Source organism: Cebus imitator, unplaced genomic scaffold (assembly GCF_001604975.1).
Source record: "Cebus imitator isolate Cc_AM_T3 unplaced genomic scaffold, Cebus_imitator-1.0 Scaffold376, whole genome shotgun sequence".
Lineage (NCBI taxonomy): Eukaryota > Metazoa > Chordata > Mammalia > Primates > Cebidae > Cebus > Cebus imitator.
In genome coordinates this window covers 2,083,696-2,091,855 of record NW_016107691.1, presented here as the reverse complement: position 1 = coordinate 2,091,855, position 8,160 = coordinate 2,083,696, and the positions used below count along the sequence as shown (strand labels likewise).

General features: G+C 41.6%; 1 long non-coding RNA gene across 1 annotated transcript in view; it reads right to left on the bottom strand.

The window, feature by feature from the left end:
- Window positions 1-4,314: 4,314 nt before the first annotated feature.
- Window positions 4,315-8,160, bottom strand: part of LOC119468093 — a 39,714-nt gene continuing 35,868 nt past the window's right edge. The window contains exon 2 of the long non-coding RNA XR_005196712.1: window positions 4,315-4,447. This is a non-coding gene — a long non-coding RNA (uncharacterized LOC119468093). The remainder of the gene's footprint in view (window positions 4,448-8,160) is intronic.

Sequence of the window (8,160 nt, the reverse complement as noted above, 5' to 3'; positions counted from 1 at the left end):
TGGTCTGTAGTTTTCTCATAACATCTTTTTCTTTTTTTGTTATCAGGGTAATGCTAGTAATAAACATAGCTAGAATGAAAAGGAAAATATTTCTTCCTTTTCAATTTTCTGGAACAGTTTATATAGAATTGGTATTATTCCTTTTTAAAATGTTTTGTAGAACTTACCAATAAAGACATCTGACCCTGAAGTTATCTCTGTAGAAAGGTGTTTGGTCACAAACTCATTTTTTAAATAGAGGGCTATTCATAGTGCCTGTTCTTCCTGAGTGAGTTTATGTGTTTTGCATCTTTCAAAAAATTATCCATTTCATCTAAATTGCCAAATTTATTGACAAAAAGTTGTTGTTCATAATATTCTCTTAGTATTATTTTAATACTTGAAGAATCTGCAGTTACAGCACCCCTGTCATTTTTCATACTGGTAATTTGTGTCTTCTTTCTTCTTTTCCTGATTAGTCTGGCTAAAAATCTAATAATTTTATTGATTATCTCTAAGAACTTCAGATGTTCTCTAAGAATTTTCAACTCTAAGCTTTTGGCTCAATTTGTTTTCTCTATTGTTTGTTTTTCTTCTATTTCTTTAATTTCTGCTCTGATCTTTATTATTTTATTCTACTTTGGGTTTAATTTATTTATCTCTTTCTAGTTTCTTATGGTGGAAACTAAGATAACTGATTTAGGAACTGTGATGGTTAATTTTATGTGTCAACTTGACTGGGTGGGTTAAGGGGTGCCCAGATAGCTGGTAAACATTATTTCTGGGTGTGTCTGTGAGGATGTTTCCAGAAAAGATTAACATTTGAATTGATAGATGGAGTAAAGCCCTCAACAACACGAATGGGCATTATCCAATCTGTTAAGGGCCTGAATAGAACAAAAGGGTAGAGGAAGAGCAAATTCGCTCTCTCTGCTTAAACTGGAATATTCTTCTTCACTTGTGCTCAGATATCAGCAGTCCTGGTTCTTGGGCCCTCTACCTGGAACTTACACCATCGGCTCCCTCATTCTCAGGCCTTTGTATTTGGACTGGAACTACATCTCTGGCTTTCCTGGGCCTCCAGCTTATACACAGCAGATCATGGGACATCTTAACCTCCATAATCATGTGAGCCAATCCCTCATAATAAATCTCTTTTTATCTATCTATCTATGCTATTGATTCTGTTTCTCTGGAGAATCCCGATTAATTCAAGATTATTATTAATTTCTAATATAGGCATTTTGTGGCATCCCATGAATTCTATTACCTTGTGTTTTCATTTTCATTCATTTAAAAATACATTCTAGTTTTCCTTTTGACTTCTTCTGTGACTTACACGAATTACTTAGAAGTGTGTTATTTCGTTTCTAAATATCTAGGCATTTTCCAGAGATCTTTCTGTTATTGATTTCTAATTTAAATCATTATAGTCATAGAACATACTTTGTATATACTGTACATACCTTGAATTCTTTTACATTTATTGAAACTTGTTTTATAGCCCAGAACATGGTCTAGCTTGGTAAATGTGCTGCATGCTTTTGGAAAGAAAGTGTATTCTGCTTTTGTTGGGTGGAGTGCTCTATAAATATCAATTAGGTAGAGTTGGTTGATAGTGTTATTCATATATTCTATATTTTTGCTGATCTTCTTCTTTCCTTATTCTATCAATTATTGAAAGATGGGTCTTGAAATCTGCAATTTACAATTGTGGATTTTTCTATTTCTACATGAAGTTCTGTCAGTTTTTATTCCAGGTATTTTGAAGCTCTGTTATTGGATACAGAAATGTTTAGAAATGTTACGTCCTCTACAGGGAAAATGTGGCACATATACACCATGGAATACTATGCAGCCTTTGTAGGGACATGGATGAACCTGGAAACCATCATTCTCAGCAAACTGACACAAGAACAGAAAATTAAACACTGCATGTTCTCACTCATAGGTGGGTGTTGAACAATGAGAACACATGGACACAGGGAGGGGAGCATCACACACTGGGGTCTGTGGGGGGGAACTAAGGGAGGGACAGCGGGGAGTGGGGGGTTGGAGAGGGATAACATGGGGAGAAATGCCAGATATAGGTGATGGGGAAGAAGGCAGCAAACCACACTGCCATGTGTGTATCTATGCAACAATCTTATATGTTCTTCACATGTATCCCAGAACCTAAAATGCAATAATATATATATATATATATATTTTTAAAAAAAAGAAAAAAAGAAATGTTATGTCCTCTTGATGAACTGACCTTTTCATCACTATGAAATGAACTTCTATACCTCTGGAAACAATTTTTGCTTTGAAATATACTTTATCTCATATTAATATGGACATTTCAGATTTCTTTTGATTAGTGTTAGCATAGTATATCTTTTTTCCATACTTTTAATCTGTTTCTAACTTTGGAGTTAAAATGTTTTTCTTATAGGTAGTGTATAATTGGCTGTTGCTTTTATATCCAATCTGGTCATCTCAATCCTTTATTTGGGTATTCAAATCATTTACATTTCATTTAATTATTGATACACTTAGGTTTAAATGTATTGTTTTGTTATTTGTTTTCTATTTGTCCCGTCTATTCCTTGTTACATTTTCTTTTGTCTTGGGGATTAACTGAATGTCTTTTTCTTATACTATTTTATCTCATTTATTGACTTATTAGCTATGACTTTTTGTGCTGTTATTTTAGTGATTACTTTTAGATTTACCATAAACATCTTTAACTTATCACAGTCTACCTTCAAGTGATATGTACTACATCACATATTCTATAAAAACTTTACAATAGTATAATGCCCATTTCACCCCCAACCTCTGTGCTATATATAGTCATATATTTTGCGTTTACGTATGTTGTAAACCTCACACTACATGGTTACTATTTTTGTTTAAACAGTCCACTAGCTATTAAAGATATTTAAATACTTTTTAAAAAAATCTTACCTATTTACCTGTGTAGTTAACTATTTCCAGTGTTCTTCCTTCCTTTGTGTAGATCCATATTTTCGTCTACTATTCTTCCATTTCTTGTAGCATGGGCCTACTAGTGATGAATTCTTTGAGCTTTAGTATAACCAAAACGTTTTTATTTGGCCTTCATTTTTGGAAGGTATTTTTGCCTGATACAAAATCCCTGGTTAACAGTTTTCTTTTCCCTTGCAGTGTTGTAAAGATTTTGCTTCACCATCTTCTCACTTATATTGTTCACAAAGAGAAACCTTTCATTTCTCTCTCTTTACATAATGTGTCTTTTTCTCTGGTTGCTTTTAAGATAGTCTCCTTACCACTGGTTTTGAGCAATTTGATTACAATACGTCTTGGCATAATTTTCTTCACGTTTCTTGCACTTGGCATTTGTTGAGTTCCCTGAATCTGTGGGTTTATAATTGTCATCAAATTTGAAAAAAAAAAATCTTCAAAGATTTTTCTTGTCCCTTTCCTTTCTTTTTCTCCATCAGAGATTCTAATTTTTCCTACAGTTCACTGATGCTTTATTCATTTTGTAATTCTCTTTTTTATGTGTGTTTCTTTTCAAATCATTTCTATCTGTATGTATTCAAGTTCACTAATCTTTTCTTCTGCAACGTTTAATCTTTTATTAATTCTATTCAATGCATTTTTCACCTCACATGCTGTGGTTGTCATTACTGTAAGTTTCATTTGGCTGTTTTCAAAAATATCTTCCATGTCTCCACTTAACTTTTTGAACATACAGAATGCAGTTGTAATTAACTTTTTTATCCTTGTCTGCTAATTCTAACATCTGTACCAGTTCTGGTTTGATTTCAATTAATTGATGTATATCCTCCTTATTAGTCACAGTTTCCTGCTCTGTCCATGCTAGGGAATCTTTTACAGGATGCCAGATATTGTGTATTCTACCTTGTTGGTTGTTTATATGTCTAAATTTCTATAATCACTGGTTCTCATCTAAAGGTAGTTTTGTTTGTCTGAAGAAATTCTTCGTTGTCACAGCTGTAGGATGCTATTGGTACCCAATGGATAGAGGTCAGATATGATGGTAAATGTCCTGCAATACACAGGACAGCCCCCACAATAAAGAATTATTAAAGAAGCCCAAAAATGTCAATCATGCTGAGGTTGGGAAATCTTGCTGTAAATATTCTTGAGTTTTGTTCCTGGACTCAGTTAAGTTTCTTGGAATCTGTTTGATTCTTTTGGGTCTTTCTGTTAAGCTTTGTTAAATGAGACAAGAGCAGTGTTAAGTATTGGGCTAACTTTGTCACCATACTGAGGCAAGAACCTTCTGTGTACTCTACTTGTCTTAGTCCATTCAGGTTGCTACAACAAAATACCAAAACTGGGTAACTTATAAACAACAGAAATTTATTTCTCACAGTTCTGGGAAGCTGAAAGTTTGAGGCCAGGGCACCATCATCATCTAGTTCTTGGTGAGGGTCCACTTTCTGGTTTGCAGATTGCTGTCTTCTTGTTGTACCTTCAGATGAGAGAGAGAGAGAGAGAGAGAGAGAGAGAGAGAGAGAGAGAGAGAGAGAAAGGAGTCAAGCTCTCTCCTGTGTCTCCTTCTAAGGGCATTAATCTCATCATTGGGGCTTCACCCTCGTGACTTAATAATCTCCCAAAGGCCCCACTTCCTAACTCTAATTTTGGGGGTTAGGATTTTAACATGTTAATATGGGAGGCAGGGGGTACATTAAAATTCAGACTGCAGCACTACCCAGTACTGTAATTTTAGCTGGTTGGGAGCAGGCACTATTCCCAGCCCTGTGTGAGTTCTGAGCACTGTTCCTTTTAACTATTTGGGGTAGTTCCTTTTCAAACATTAAATAGTTTGCTTACATGGGCTAATGAATCTACATTGAGTTTGTTCCATCACCACCTCCCTGCTAGCACCCAACCTCAGGATGTTCTAAAGATACTTGACACTCATTATTTCTACTCTCACCCCCACCCCAGACCTACTGCCCCTCCTGTATCTCAGTAAATGGTGCCAGTACCTTAAGTTAGAAACTCAGGAGTTGCCCTCCACTCCTCCCTCCTCATCACCCCAAAATTCAATCAGTTATCAAATGCTGTCAATTTGATCTTGCCAAGGTCTCCTGCACCCTGCCCTTACATTCCAACCTCACTGTCCTTGCCCTTCTTAGACCATCATCATGTCTTGCTTGGACTCTTCAGGTGACAACCCCAACTTGCCTCTCCAGCGTCCCCCTTCCCCTTCTCCATACACTCTCACTTCCAGTGCTACAGAACCTTTCATTGCTTATGAAGCAGGCCGTGCCCTTTCACAACTCTATGCCTTTGCACAAGGTAGTCCTTTTGCCTGAAATATAGTTCTTCTGTTTTCTATCTGGCAAATTACTTCTCATACCTCAGATATCACCTTCTCTGTCAAGCCCTCTTTGATTTCTTGAGGCACCTATTCACCCCTGCCCCTCCATGCTTCTGCTATGTTCTGTTCACATTGTGTTAACAACACTGGTCACATGTGTTTGCGCTGCTGTTTTCCCCATTACTGTAGCTCCTGGGGATCTAACAATCTCTGTAGGTGCTTGCTATGGACTGAATTGTGTCCAACTTCCAAAAAACTCCTATGCGGAAGCCCTAACCCCCAATATCACTATATCTGGAGATAGGGTCTTCAGCAGATAATTAAGGTTAAATGAGGTCATAAGGATGGAGCCCTAAGCAGATAGGACTGCAGCCTTATGAGAAGAAGAAGAGATCTCTCTCTCTTCCTCTGTCATGTGAAGACATAGCAAGAAGGCAGCTATCTACAAGCCAGGAAGAGAACCCTCACCAGAACTTGACCATGCTGGCACCCTGATTGTGGACTTCCAGCCCTCAAAAGTGAGAAAGTTAATTTCTGTTGTTGAAGCCACAAAGTCTCTGGTATTTTGTTATGGCAGCCACGCAGACTACTACAGTGCTTAATGCATGATGAGTACATTTTTAAATGAATGAAAAAGGAAGAAAGAAACGAAGAGGGAGAGGTGGAACAAATGGGGAGAGAAGATGAAAAAAGTGGAAGACAAGAAAAAGAGAAACTAAGGAAACAGGAGGAAGAAGGTAGAGGATGGGAATGAGCTCATGAAGGAGCCAATATCTCAGTGGAGACGACGCCCCTGTCAGGCCAGCTACTGCCAACAAAGAGGCAGGTGTGTCCAGGCTCCAGGGCCAGTGCTGAGCATCCAGTCACAAGATTTTTAAGTGTGTGTGTAATTTTCCCTATAGAGGTGGCCTAGGGGGGCCACCCTTGTGCTTTTCTCAGAAGCTATGTGTCCTCATTGGCTGGGCAACAGCTGGGTGCCCCTGCATCCCGGCCAAAGGCGGCCGCTGTCCACCCAGCTGCCTGAGGGACAAGGAGGGTGTTTACCTAATGGCCTGTGTCCTCAGAGAACTCTGCTCTGCTCTCAGTTACACAGCAAACAGCTGGCCCCAAAGGGGCCGCCTCCTGGCCGCCACGACCTGGCAGCTCCTGCAGCGTTTAAGCTTCTATCTACCATGAAGATGCTTCCTCCACCCTCATGCCTCCTCCCGGGGATGGATATGAGGGGCAATTATGAGCTGAGATCTCACAGGGAACATTTTTTAAGCTGCTCGTTCTGAGGGAACAGTCCCTAAAAGGAACACAAGGTTTTCTGTCGCCCAGGGCTTGTGCAAATTGGTTTCAGACTCTGCCACCCGATTCCGCAGATAGCGGCCGTCCTCCCAGGAAGAAGACATTTCCTGGCGGGGTACCGGGACTGACAGGCAGCGGCGCAGGGCAGTGCCAGCCGGGCCCAGGAAGTGAACGCTCTCGGTCTGCGAAGGAGCGCGTCGCCCGCCCTGAGGGGGGCAGTGTAGCGCCCGCCGCGCGCCTTCGCCCATCCCCTGGCACCGCTGCCCGGATCAGGGCCCGGGAGAGGGCGTGGCAGCGCGCCCACGCCCGGGAGGCCCTGAGGATCCCGCCCCCACGCGAGTTCCCGCGCTTGCAAGAGCCTCAAGAGCCTCAAGAAACAAGGAGGTCCCGGCTCTACCCACCCGGCCCAGCCCGAAGGAACAGGGCCAACATTTTGAAACCAAACCAGTAATAGAATTGGAATACTTTTGATCGCTTTTTATTTTCCCTTTCTGGAGGCAAGTTGTGGGGCGGGGGTGGGGCGCTGGTGGAGAGAATCGCAGGGCGCTGCGGCTTTGAGGGCGGGTTCCCTGCGCAAGCAGCAGTGTTCACAGTGCAAGCAATCATGGTTAGGCCCAGCCCGCGGTTAGTTGGGTGCAGGGACGTGACAGGACCGCGAGGGCTGGTTCTTTATTCTGTTGTTCACTCCTCCGAAAGGACTCCTAGCAAATATATTCTGCTAGTCCCAGCTTTCCCGATGGAATGGAACCCCTTGCTTTGCTTTGCTTTGCTGTCGCTATTCAGTGTGGGGATTTTGCCCATGGAGTAAGACATTTACATTATCTACACTAGAATGCCGGCCTCCTAGCCTGACAAAATGCTGAGCCAGCTGTTAGATCGGGACTTGTGGAGGAGTGCAGGTTTGCCCCCATTCAAGCAGCCACATACTTCCCTGTAGGCTGGGAGGAACACCCCGAAGTCCACCTTCTCCTGTCTGGTTCCTCGGTAGTGCTTCTCAAACATTATCACTTGGACAAATCACCTGGGGTCCTTGTTAAAATTCTGATTTAGAAAATCTGGGGAATCCAAGTGGCACCCAAGTGCATTTTTAACAAGCTCCCAGGTGATGCCGCTACTGCTGTGCACCACACTTTAAGAAGCAAGGGGTAGAACATTGCTCTCAACTGCGGCTGCACATTAAAATCAACTTGGGGAGCTTTAAGAACTAATTAGGCCAGGACCCCCACCCCCAAGATACTCTGATTTAATTAGTCTGGGCAGAGTCAGGCTTTTTGTTTGTTTGAGACGGGGTCTCTCTCTGTCGCCTTTATTGGAATGGCAGGATCATGGCTCACTGCAGCCTCAAACTCCTGGGCTCGAGCGACCTTCCCACCTCAGCCTCCCAAGCAGCTGGGACAACAGGCACAAGCCAACAGGCCCAGCTAATTTTTTTATTTTTTGTAGAGACAGGGTCTCCCTATGTTGCCCAGGCTGGTCTCGAACTCCTGGGCTCAAGAGACCCTCCTTCCTCAATCTCCCAAAGTTCTGGGATTACAAGCGTAAGCCAGCCACCATGCCTGGTCTAGACT